At 53.9% G+C, this 12,832-nt stretch overlaps 1 protein-coding gene across 6 annotated transcripts in view; it reads left to right on the top strand.

Annotated features, from left to right (window-relative positions):
- The first annotated feature begins 3,396 nt into the window (after positions 1-3,396).
- Positions 3,397-12,832, top strand: part of AKT2 (AKT serine/threonine kinase 2) — a 45,430-nt gene continuing 35,994 nt past the window's right edge. The window contains exon 1 of one of the 6 annotated variants that reach the window (XM_082709234.1): positions 3,397-3,624. The gene's annotated coding sequence lies outside the window, so the exon portion shown is untranslated. The remainder of the gene's footprint in view (positions 3,625-12,832) is intronic. The other 5 variants (XM_082709226.1, XM_082709235.1, XM_082709229.1 and 2 more) reach the window with 5 other exon arrangements.

The raw sequence follows: 12,832 nt of genomic DNA, 5'->3' as shown, positions 1-12,832 counted from the left end.
GTATAAAAAGAAACTGGAAGGGACATTTACAGAATCCCTGAGGCTTATATGTATTTATGCCAAAAACTTAAAATGACTCTAAAAGGATCTTCCCAAACAGCATCAAAGGTGGGGCTTAGTAACTTCTGGCTGGGGAGTCAAAGATATTTCAACATTTCTGTAGAACATGGGAAACTCTCTTAAATAAAAACTCATTATTATCATTATTTTAAGCTCCAGACTTCTTTGAGAATCCGATTAATGCTATGGACTTGGTCCCCTGGAAAATGCTCTGTTTAGGATGAAGAAGGGGGTAAATCAGAGTTCTTCTGCTTGTACCTCCTGACTGGGCCTGTGTGGCAGAGAGATTTCCTCCCCATGGCCAGCTCCATCACTGCCACAGACACCACCCCCCCACCCCCCACCTTGTGGGAATGGAGCGGAAGCTCCCTGTTTGCGACTACTAAGAGGTTCTTTTTTTTTTTTTTTTTTTTAAAGATTTTATTCATTGATTTCATTCATGGAGAGATAGCACAAGCAGGGGGAGTGGCAGAGGGAGAAGTAGGCTCCCTCCTGAGCAGGCTCCATCCCAGGACCCCAGGTTCATGACCTGAACTGAAGGCAGCCACTTAACTGACTGAGCCACCCAGACACCCCTAAGAGGTTCTTATGGTTGGTCCATGCAACTTGTCCAATCACCACTGAGAGCCCAATCTCTGAAAGGGGTAGAAATATACTCTAGGGCCAGATTTCTGCTGGGAGGCAACAGAAGGGGATTTTTGAGGAGATGCCCTCTCCGCCTGTCAGGAAAGGATTCTTTTTTTTTTTTCTTTTTACACATTTTTTTTTTATATTTTATTTTATTTATTTGACAGAGAGAAATCACAAGTAGGCAGAGAGGCAGGCAGAGAGAGAGCAGGAAGCAGGCTCCCTGCTGAGCAGAGAGCCCGATGCGGGACTCGATCCCAGGACCCTGAGATCATGACCTGAGCCGAAGGCAGCGGCTTAACCACTGAGCCACCCAGGCGCCCCTCAGGAAAGGATTCTTGATCATTCTTTCTGAATCAAGAGGCCTTTGGGCAACCTTCCAATGAGAAGCTACTGGCCCATCTCTGCACAAGTGCATATGCAGCCCATCTTTACAGTTACAAGCAGGGCGTTCACAGAATAGATTAGAGGGTATAGAACAATTTGAGGTTTTAGGGAGTTTTCTCCTAAATTACCTTTGTTTTGGAAATTGAGACACTGAGACCCCCAAAATGATAATTAAGTGGTCTGCTGGGGCCGAAACAGGGCTATGACTTCCCATTTTCCAGCATGATATGAATTCAAAGCACAGACTCTTGTAACAGACGGCTTGGGTTCAAATCCTGCCTTACCCCTAATGTGTCCTGGGACCTCGAGCACCTGACTTCCAAGATGGTATTGATGGCAACAGGATAGCATTGGTGGGACTGTATCAAAAACAGAATCTGGCCTATAACAATTGCTAAGTCAATGCTATTGATACTGTTTTGCAATGAGAGAAGTGATTTTATTTTATTTTATTTTTTTAAAAGATTTTATTTATTTATTTATTTGACAGACAGAGATCACAAGTAGGCAGAGAGGCAGACAGAGAGAGAGGAGGAAGCAGGCTCCCTGCTGAGCAGAGAGCCCGATGTGGGGCTCGATGTGGGGCTCGATCCCAGGACCCTGGGATCATGATCTGAGCTGAAGGCAGAGGCTTTAACCCACTGAGCCACCCAGGCGCCCCAAGTGAAGTTATTTTAACAAGGACACAGGAAAGGCACGATTAGAAGCCAGGCCTATGAGTGTTGTTCACCACCAGACTAATGTGTTTTAAACTGCAAGGCATGACCCTTTAGTCCTTCAGAAAATCGGTTTAGCAGGGCCTTGAATAGCACTGGGGAAAAAAAAAAATCTCAGTGCATGATACATACTAGTTAAATAGTATTTGATGACATTTTCATACAGGTGTATATGTATATAGGTAAGTATACCTACGTGTGTACTAGATCTTAGGTTGAAAGCATTATTCTTGACTACTGTGCCCCACAGAATTTATACACAAGCACAAGGAAGATCTCAGTGAGATGTCTTTACGTCTTATAATCCATCTCGCGAGGGACAGGGATTCCAGTTCGCTCAGGAAGACTCAGAAATAGGGGAAGGGGCTATGAACTGTTCAGCATAGAAAGGAGCAAAGAAAGTAGACCCCAGTGAGCTTGAGTCTAGGTTATACCGGAAAGGACTAATTCCTGAAGCAAATATTCCCCAAGAGCACACTCTGTGCCAAGACTTTTGCTGGGCAGTGTTAGCTACACGGTGGTGACTGAGGCAGTCCTGGTCTTTTTCCTCGTGGGACTCTCTGCACAGTGGAGACAGACCTATCACCAGACAGTAGACACTAAAATGATCAGGCCTGTGGTGGGGGAGGCGTTGGTTGGTTATCAACCCTGTGTTGGGGGAAGCCCATGAGTAAGGAATACAGAGAAGCTTCTGAGCTGGATTGTCTGCGTTACTCTCACAGACTTTGGTGGACCTAGGATTCTTCAACTACCAGCTAGGGTTTCCAGAAGTATGCACTGACCAATATATACCTGCCAAGCTCACTGGAACCAAAATTCAGAAGACAGCAAGCCCTACCCAACCTCTGAGAGCGAAGGACCTGGGAGACAGAGGTCTCACACTGCCTAGGACACTAGCTGACCAGTGCACCAGAATAGAGCCCTTTTCTTACAAGGCGATCTTAAGGCCTTTTAAGGACCAAGTTACCCCATTAAATAAAGTTATACCCCTATTGCATATATATGATGAGCAGTAGGATTAATATTTTGGATTCACAGAGTGTCTAATTGATATAAACTGCTCTATTTACATAAAAAAAAATAAAAGTCCAATATCCCAGTGACGCAGCTGTTTCCATTTTGCAAATTTGGATACACAGGCACAGAAAACGGTCAATCTTCTGTTTACTATCACCAGCGAGGAAATGCAAAGCTGGGTCTGTGAGACTTCAGAGGATGTGCTCACCATGGCGAGACACAGTGAAAACTCTCCTAAACCCCGCTCCAGGGCTCTTTAAGAGCCTTGGAACCGAAAGGAAAGGCGAGATCACAGTAAAGCGAGATCAAAGCGTATGTAAATAAGGACCTGGGGCTGCCGGGAAGTATCGCTGCGGCGAGCCTTTAAGGAAAGCGGGCGTCAGAGTCCTGCTGCGCCTGCGCAATCCTGTCTCTTCTTTACATCCGGCGCCTGCGCGTGGTACCTCTCTAGCTCACCTCGACCCAAACTTGCCTAAAATACGCAGGCGTCCCGCTCTGAGTCGGCCTCTGGCCAGGCCTTGCGCCTGCGCCCTAACGCTCTCCGAGTTCCTCTCTCGCTCTTTTACGTCAGTTCCTGTTTGTGGCGGGAGAAGGCGGTATTTCCGGCCAGAGGGTGGGAGGGGGCGGTAAGCGGGGGCTGGGGGGAGGGGGCGGGGGGGCCGCGCCGCGCGAGCCGTTGGGGCCTGGCTCGGAGAAGGCGTTGCCGCTGCCGCTGCAGTTGCTGCCGCCAGGAAACACAAGGAGCGGGACCAAGCGCAGCGTGGCGATGGGCGGGAGTAGGGCCCCGCCGGAGAGGCTGGGCGGCCGCCGGTGACAGGTGAGTGCGCCAGCGCGTGTCCCCGAGCGCCTCCCCCCGCGATGGTTGCGTCCGGACCCCCCGCCGTGCGGCGCTGGGCCGTACCACCAGTGCCCGCCGGGCGGGGACCGCCGTCCTCGAGCCCCCCCTTCCGGGACAGAGTGGGGGCGGCTGCGCGGGGGCGGTCGGACTACCCCAGAGGGGCCGGGGGCGGGGGCGGCTGGCCGTACCACTGAGGCGGCGCCGGTGGGGGGCACGCCGAAGTGCGGGGACCGAACCACTAAGGAACTGGGGGCTGAACCAGCGGGATGGGAAGGGTGCGCCCGCCGGGTGTGCGAGAGCTAACCCATCGGGGTGGGGTGGGGGACGCGCCTTACCATGTGTAGGGGGCTGTACCTATTCGGGGCTGTGGGAGCTGTTCTTCCAGCGTGTTTAGGGAGGTGGGGGGCTGCTGGGGAGGGAGCTGTACCAAGTGCGGCCCGAGTAGCGCCGTGTGGGTCATACCACTGAGGTGCGGGGGGGGCATCCTGAGAGCGTGGAGGAGCCCCGTAACGAGGGCGGAGGGTTGTGATGTTTATAATCTTTGAGGGATGAGGGGGCGGGGTGAGGGGAGCAGGCCACGGTGGGTTTTCGGGGGAGTATTTTGGGAGGGCTGTAATGCGGACTGTTGAGGAAGGGCTTTGCCTCCCGAGTTTGGTGGGTGGGGCTTGGGGGTTTGCTCGGAGCCGTAGGAGGATCACTATTGAACTTTTCAATGACTTTGGGGGAACTGGATGGTCGCTGGGATTGCTGTCTGTCCGACAACCTTTTCATATTATTAAACCTTTTTAAAAGATGTGTGAGACACTTCTGTGGCAAATTCTTTGTTTCTGTGGGCAGAAGATGTTTTAGAAGCCTCTGAAGTTTTCTGAGCTTTCAGCTCCATATTTGGGAGGGGAGGAGGTATTGTGCTCAGATTTGAGGAGCTGTGGCCCCTGGATCTGCTTGTTAAGACTTAGGAGGAAGGAGTGTTTAGAGGGACACCTCTCTGTCAAGGCAGGGTGGCGGGGGACGTCTTGATCCTTGGAATTCTGAAGACCCCCTTCCTCTCATTTGGGGACTGCCTGGGCTAGAGTAATCATGTTGGTCTTCCATGGTCTGCCTTTCAACCTTGTCCTCTCTTCGCCTCTCAGAGAAGCATTGGGGAGTTCAGCCTTGGCCAGACCTTGCTGGCCTAGGCAGCAAGGGCAGTCACTCCAAGCACCCACTGAAATAGCCCTTGCTGGGCGGTGGATTTTGAGGAGCCAGGCTCCAGTACAGATCATGGCAGGCTCCATTCTAGTTATGAGGGTGTTTGTGTCTCCCTGGTTAGCTGTCCAGCCTCCTATTGTGTTTACGCTCCCCACTAGGCGATAACAGTTGGTCTCACCGATAGGCGACAATGAGGCTGAGTGCTGTTTTCCCAGCTGTTCTCTCTGCAGAGGCCCAGGGGACTTGGGTAGAGGTGCCCTGGCCCAGCCAGAACCAGGGAGGAAGGTTTCTCTGAAGGACTTAGGGTAGCCAAGTCTCCCACAGATCTAGTTTCTCAGTGTTATCACTGGGTGGGTGCTTGGAGCAACTGCCCTTGCTGCCTAGGCCAGCTCGTGACCTTGGCTTGCTGGGTAGCCTTTGCCCCGGGTCTGGAGTTCCCAGAAGGCTGGCTGCAGTCCCTGATTGCCCCAGCTAATGTGGGCTGGTGATGTGGTCAAAGGCTGGTCCACATCCTTGGCTCCCAAGCTGACTGTCTTCTCAGGCTGTGGTTCTTCGAGTATAGTCCATGAGGTCCTTGAGGTCCTTGAGTCTTTTCTAGACTGTGGGGCTCTAGAATTTTTCTCCACTAAGGGTTTGTTTCTCTGGTCTCCTTCTGCCAGCTTTTAAAGGGTTTGCCTGATGGGGTTAACAGCAACAGTAAGAACCATAATTGTGAGATTGATGACTGACATTTATTGAGTGCTTTCTGGGTACGATACACTATTCAGAATGGATTAACTTGCTGAATACACATGCTAGAGCCATAGGTACGGTTGCATGGTCTCCGTGTTCAAAAGGGAAACTGAAGCACAGAGAGGTAAGTCATTTCCAGAGCTAGTGAACAGCTGGTGGTTTTGGCCATCTACAGTATGTCAGGCGTGGGGCAACCCTTTTACACACATAAGCTCTTTTAAATCTCAAAACGAACCTACAGGTTAGGTATGGTTATGCCCATTTTATAGATTCCTGTGAGCTAGGTAGGAGTGTGGTGCCCATTTTACAGATGAGGGGACTGAGACACCTGCTGTGAAGTGAAAGGCTTGGCCTGATGTGTCACAGCCAGAGGTAATAGAACCAAGATATGCACCCCTACCTGGCCAGGTTTGGTCTCAGTGAGCCTCTTGTCAACAACTAAAACTGTGGGTTAGTTGCCCCCAGCAGTGGATGTGGTAGTTCTCTCCTTTTTGCAGAATGAGACCTCAGGTAAGAATTGGTTTGCCCTAGGTCCCTCCGACCCTTGGGGGCAGGCTGGGTTTTGAACCCAGGTCAGCTTGCTTCTAGTGTTGTGTGCTCTTTGGTCCCCAGGTCCCCAGCTAGAGTGGGTCTTGGGCACCTCAGAGGCCCTGCCCTGGACGCTGCCAACTGCACCCTTGGGCATTTCCTTCCTTTCACCATCCGCGCCCAGGGCTGCTGTGAGCACCTCTGCCAGCAGCCAGTCTAGTAGTTCTGGGCTTGCTGGTGAAACTTGGTCCCCCAGTGTTGAGCTAGGGGACGTCTTTTAACCCGGTGCAGAGTAGCTGGGAGCCAGGAGAAAACAGCAGGGGGGCGCCGCGCACGGGGTGACATACTCAGGGGAGCCATGCTAGAGGCCCCTGCCCAAGCATGGTGTGCAGGGCCTGCATGCAGTTTTCTGGAGCTTTCATGTTCTGGCTGTGTGACCTTGGACCTCAGTGTTCCCCTCTTGTGCAGTGGGCTCTGAATGGCACCCACATCAGAGTGTTGTGAGGGTGAAACGAGTTCATCCACCAGAGGCTCCTGGGCTGGTGGTTGGTGCCATGTACAGGCCCAGTCAGCAATCCTGAGCCCGTCCATCCTTTCCCACGCCCTCTCCCCTCGCTCCTCTCTCCTCACTCCTCTCTGGTGTCTTGGTGTCCAGCTCCCCAGCTGGCCCAGCCAGAATCCGGGAATCCTGTGTCCTGGTTTCTGAGCTCTGTAAAGAGCTCCACCAACGTGATTCAGAGCAGCGGGTTCAAATCCAGCCCTGGCACTCCTGACTGGGTGCCCTTGAGCAGGTTCCTCAGCCTCTCTGAGCTTCCATTGTGTCGAGGGATGGTCATTCCCCCTTGATACGTTGTCCTGAAGGTGAAATGGGTTAATCTGTGGAAAGCCTCCCCGGCACAGCCTCCAGTAAACGTTTCTGGCTGTCACTCTTTCAGGAGAATGCCTGATACATGGTGAGCCCTCTGGACAGCTTAGCAATTGTAATTTGTGTTATTTTGGAGGCTCTGCCCAGGCTGCAGAGCCTTGGCAGCTACCACCAGGAGGAGGGCCCAGCTGAAATTAGCATCCCCATTTTCCAGATGAGGAAACTGAGGTTTTGGAGGCTTGGGGCAGAGGTGGGACATATAATCAAACAAAGGGTAGCAAGTGCAGCCCCCAGGCCTCCTCATCCTCCCACACAGTTGCTGCCCAGAGCTCTTCTGAGGTCACAATTCTAGCTCTTTTTCAGATGTCAGGCTCTGCTAACCCCCCGTGCTCTATGTGCTTTTACCGAATCTCCACCACAGCCCCCGGGAGTGGCAGGAAGGGCCTTGACCCAGGTGAGAACAGCCCTTTGAAAGCTGGGAGGCAGAAGGATGGGCGCAAGCTGGGTGAGGCGCAAAAGTGCTGGTGGGAGTCAGGGGCCTAGTTGTGCAGAGCCACCTGGGCCAGGGTTGGGGGTGGGGGGCGGGCAGGGGGAGAAGTGTCCCTTTGGTCCTGAAGGTGTCGCAGAGCCAGAGGGTTTCCCTGATCCACCAGCCTTCACTGAGCACCTGCTGTGTGCCTTTCGTCGCTTCGGGTGCTGGGGATGCAGCAGTGCCCTGGACGGAGGTGCTCCTTCCGTGGCACTGAGGGAGACAGTCAGCCTGGCGAATAAATGAGGGACAGGTTCAAGGGAGGTGCCAAGCAGTCAGTTACAATCAGGTGTGACTGGGAGCTGCTGTCATTGGGCTATCAGGAAGGCCTCTCTGCTGATCCCCAATCGGTGGACCAGGTGAGCGAGGAGAAGAACTGGCCTTGGGGGTTGCGCGGTGGGGGAACCACAGGGCCAGAGTTGAAAACTTGGTGAGGTACAGGGACCTGCAGCACGGAGGCCTATGTGGCGGGGCAGGGTGAGTGAGGGGAGACTGGAGCGGAGGGCAGGCGAGGTCAGAGTCTTGCAGACTTCTCTGAGGGATAGCTCAGGCAGATTTCAAGCTTCAGAAGGTGCCTTTCACCAGAAGAGGTTCTCAGGCCTCTGCTTGGGGTTGGGGGGGGTAGATTTTTGAGTGGGTCAGGGAGTTTCACATGCCTCCCACTTCCCCCTTGAGTAGAATCACTGCCTTAGAAATGGTGGCAAAGGCGTGATGGTCGCCTCCCTCCTTTGTGGTTTTCACACCACATTCCCCAGGGCCTAGGCTGTTCCATTTAGGGACAGATGGGGGGAGGCTCAGTGAGGTGATTTGTGCCCACCCCTCCCCAACCCAGACAGCTGGGCTAATATCAAATAACAGTGCAGAACAACGGTAATACCTGATAAAAGCTGTACTTGGCTGACTTGACCTTCCACGCAGCTGTGTGCCTGAGGACCTGCCACATTCCTGGTTGCTACCCTAGAACTTAGAAAACCAGGTGTTGCGGGCCTACCTTCTAGTGGAGACAGGTGCCCAGCAAGCAAATCTAGAAGAGGATATCAGTTTGTGACCAATGTTAGAAAGGCAAAAGAGGAAAGAGTGTGTGGGGATATTATTACTGTGGGATGATTAAGGAGTGTCTCCTGGAGGAGGTGACACATAGATAGGGATCGTGGAGTGCTGCAAAGGAGCCACGGGAGGACTTGAGTGAAGATCTCCCTTAGATTGAGGCAGACGCGGCTCTTGATTCCCAGCTCGCAGAGGCCTGGAGATCCTCAGTAACCAGTGCTGGGGTTGGGCTCTGAATTTGGGCAGCATGGCTCCAGGTCTTCTGAGACCAGGTCATCATGGGTTAGGGAGCCTCATATTGAAGGCTTAGTGCACTAAGCAGAAGCCGGGCTGTTGATTTTCCCAGGCTTGCTCTGGGCTGTCTTTCTGGAAGGAGTGGAGAGACCCTCAAGAGCAAACCTCTGGCGTCTCCGGAAATCCTTTGGGATGGGGGATGGAAAGGAGTGTTTTTCGAAGTTGCTCTCCCGGCCTCTGGAGGACCCAGGGACACCCTTCCCTGGGCCTCTCTTCAGCTGCCCAAGAGCTCTCAGTAGAAGGCTTTCCACCACCAGGCCTCCAGGCTGCATGGTGGGGTGGTTCCGTGGCAGGCTCTTCTGGACAGCCAGCCAAGCAGCAGGAGGCCCAGCTAGGGGAGACAGCCCTGGGAGCAAGACCAGGAGGGGAGGGAACAAGGGAGCAGGGGTGGGAGGGTTGGGGGTGGGGGGATGGGAGCTCGGGCCTGGCCCCCTTGGGGGCAGGATCCACCGCCAGCTCAGCACCCACAGTGGGGCCTGGCTGCACTGGGTGCGTGAAGCAGGGCATGGTAAGCGGGGATTGGCTAAAGGGAGACTACATGTGGAGGTCTGTGCAGGAAGTTCATTGAGCCCTGCTGTTCTGCCCAGGAAGCTTGTCCGCAGATGTTGTTTCTAAGGGTGAGGCCAGAAATCCAAGCCTGCCTTGGTTTGCCACCTTGTGGGCTCTTTGCAAATGGAAGAGGGGGGCAGCTGCCACTCCCTTGCCCTGCTCCCTCACCCCTCCCGGCCTGATTTCAAGGCCTTCATCATCGGTGGGTCATTACATAGTGGTAGAGGCTGCTCCCAGCTTCTCCCTTGGTTGCTGTGGAACGCTGGGGGCCTTGTTTCATGTCCTTGAGGTGCATTTTGCTGGGCTAACACGGGAACAACGCTGCCAAGTGGGGCTGTCGGGAGGATTCAGGGATCGTGTGTGTTAGAAAATGCCTGACATGGGGCCTCCTGGGAAAGTGCTCAGTAGAATGCCATCGTTACTGAGAGCTAGCGGGGCGGTGTTTCCGTTCCAGGCCTGCCCCGGGGCCTGATGTGCCTGCTCTCACCAGTCCTCGCCATGACCTGGGAGCTCTGTGCAACTCTTCCTCCCATTTCTTAGGTGAGCGAGCAAAGGCCTGGGCAGGTTACTGGATTTGCCCAAAATCACGGTGTTGATGACAGACAGGAAATTTGAAGCCCACTCTGTCTGGGGTTCAGTCTGCCTCTTTGAGACTTGGTCTTCTGCCTCTGATGAGTGCTATGGTCACTGTTTCTGAGGTCATTACTGCCGTTGCTGTTTTAAGAGATTTTATTTTAAGTAATCTCTACACCCAACGTGGGGCATGAACCTACAACCCCGAGATCAAGAGTCGCACACACCACCTACTGAGCTCTGAGCTGGCAGCAACTACTATTGTCCTAATGATCTTTTTTTCTTTCTCTTCTTCTAAACAGAGCGGGCATGAAGTAGGCCTCAGTTGTTCTGGAAATGACTGGATTAATCTCCATTCGATCCTTGCTTGGGAGATGGGGTGCAGCAACCTTCCCAGTGCCTGTGGAGCCGTGGCCTTGGCCAGCCCCTTCCTTCCCTAGAGGCCAGGGGGCAGGGGGCAGAGTTGGGAGGTAACTCTCCTATCCCCTGCCTTGGGGTCCCGAACGGCCACTGGAGCCCACCATTGGCTATTTTTGGGCATTTGTGTATTCCATTCTTTTACCAGGTGATTTATTGAGGACCTACTGTGTGCTGTGGATGGTTTTGGCTGTCAGGGAACAGCACCCAGTTTACTGGAGGAGGCAGAAAAGTAGCGTTTGTCCAAGAGTGCTTGGTGCCACAGAGGAAGGGAACAGAGATCTGGATGGCCTTGGCAGGAGGGGAACTTGGGGAAAGCTCCTGAGGTGAGGCATTCAGGCCTTAACATGAAAGCCCAAAGCAGCAGACCAGGCAGGGGTGCAGCATAGGTAAAGGCCCTAAGATGGGGTACACCTCAGTGTGGTGACCCTGAGTACATGCCACTGCAGCTGGGGCAGCAGGGTCGGTGCATGGGAGGGCGGCAGGGCCCAGGTCTGGCTGGCAAGTCTGTGCTTCTCAAACTGGTGTCCCAAGACCTGAAGGAGGGTGAGGGAGTGGGGAGTGTGAGCATGTGTTTTTGGGTAGTGTCTGCGACTTGTCTACTGTTTTTAGCTGTGTGTTTTCATTTAGATGATATTTTCAACAAGTGAATATGGGCATGTCATGAATCATCTGGATGATTCCTTTTAACCAGCGAGTGACAGGATGAACATAGCTGCCACTTCCATAGCTCTGACTAACTCAGGCTCAGGCTGGCCCTTGACTTTGGAGTTTGCCTTTGTGTAATTGCTGCCTGTTTTCCGAATTACTGGCCTCATCCCCAGCTGTGCTTGAAGCATGTCTCACTGGGTCCCCATGATGACCCTGGATTGCCAAAGACAAAAAAACAAAAACCCCAAACCCCCAAAAAACAAAACATCTTTTGAAATACTCTAAAAACATGTCAGGTTGTCCTGAAGATTGCATTTTATAGAGGAGGAGGACACTGAGGTTCAGGGAAGCGACCTGTGAATCCTGGAAGGTAGCAGCCAGGACTGGACTGACCAGCACTCTGGGTGTGGGTTTGGGCTCTGAGCCCTGTTTTGGCTCCCTGGGCCGAATGGGTCAGGGGTTGGGAGTGATGGTGTCACACGGGAGCTCCTTCGTGGCCGGCTGGGAGGATCCAGCCCCTTGGGCCTGGGAGCACGCCCTAGCGCTCGCCTCCCCCCAGCCCTTCTGCCTTCGGCCTCCTGGGGCTTCATCCCAGTGCTTCTGTGGAGCTACACTTGGAGTTTGCTAGCCACTAGCCCTGCAGGGCTGTTTGAGTTTTAGTGAATTACACTGAATTACAAGTAAAAATTTAGCTTTTTACTTGCACTAGCCCCTGGAGCTACATTTCTGTTATTACAGAAAGTTCTGTTGGCTAGCGCAGCCATCTCCTACACTCACGACAGTGTGATCTTGGGCCTGTGATTTCGCCTCCTTGGGTCAGGATGGCGATAGTGATAGCATCCACCTCCCAGGATTTGCCGAGAGGGTCCCCATGAGTCCGGACCTGGCTCATCGGGAGCCCTCAGCAAACCTTAGCCGTGGGCAGGAGCCTCCCTGCTTGCTCCTAGGTGCCCCATGGGGTAAATGGGGACTCACGCCGCCAGGTCCTGCCTCCAAACTTCTGGCCAGGGAGGCAGCCAGATGGTGATGTGGAGCAACGCCTGTGAGAGAGGAAGGCCTCAGCCAGACTGGGGCAGGAGGGGGTGGCCCTCTTTGCGCATGTGCGCACGTGTGTGTTTATGCCCACAGGGGCAGCCTGGGTCTGCAGGGCGTCAGGGGTGTTAGGGGAGGGCTGGCCCGGGTGCAAGAGGGGACTCGGTCTTGTGGGAGTGAGGGCAGAAGGTGGTGGAAGAGGCTCAGGATCAGCTTTCCTCTGCCGCGTCCCAGCTGCCCAGCATTGAGTGCTCACTGCATCCTTCCTGTCCTCAGTTTCCCCACCGATAAAAGGTGGGTCCTCGTGGTCCCCCAGTGAGTCAGGAGATGAGAGAGTCAGGCCAGTGCGTAGAACTTCTTCAGGGGACAGCTGCAGAAAGCAGCTGTGATACAGCCTCTGCCTCCCTGGGGCCAGGAACCCCGTGTCCCACTGCGCCCTAAGCCAGAGGGCTCCCCGTCTGTCCCTGAGAAGTAGCCACAGCCCTTAAGGCGGCCCCCCAGGCTTCCCTGGTAGTTTCACATGCTTCGTTCCCCTCCACCCTCCTGACTGGGCCTCACGCAGGCCCCACCTGGCCTTGGCGCCACTCTTGGGCCTGGGGCACTCTCCCCTCTCCCCTGGCCCCAGTGGCTGCCTCATCTCTCAGTGAGAATTTCTGCTCACCATTCACCATCTCAGTGAGTCCTCCTCTGAACACCCTGGATAAAACCAGAAACCCTCACCCCTTCCCACATACCTAGTCCTCCGTGCGCTGTTTTTCTCCATAAGGTTTGTCAGCTTCTGT

This window comes from Mustela nivalis (assembly GCF_964662115.1).
Source record: "Mustela nivalis genome assembly, chromosome: 18".
NCBI lineage: Eukaryota > Metazoa > Chordata > Mammalia > Carnivora > Mustelidae > Mustela > Mustela nivalis.
This window is presented reverse-complemented; position numbering and strand designations above follow the sequence as displayed.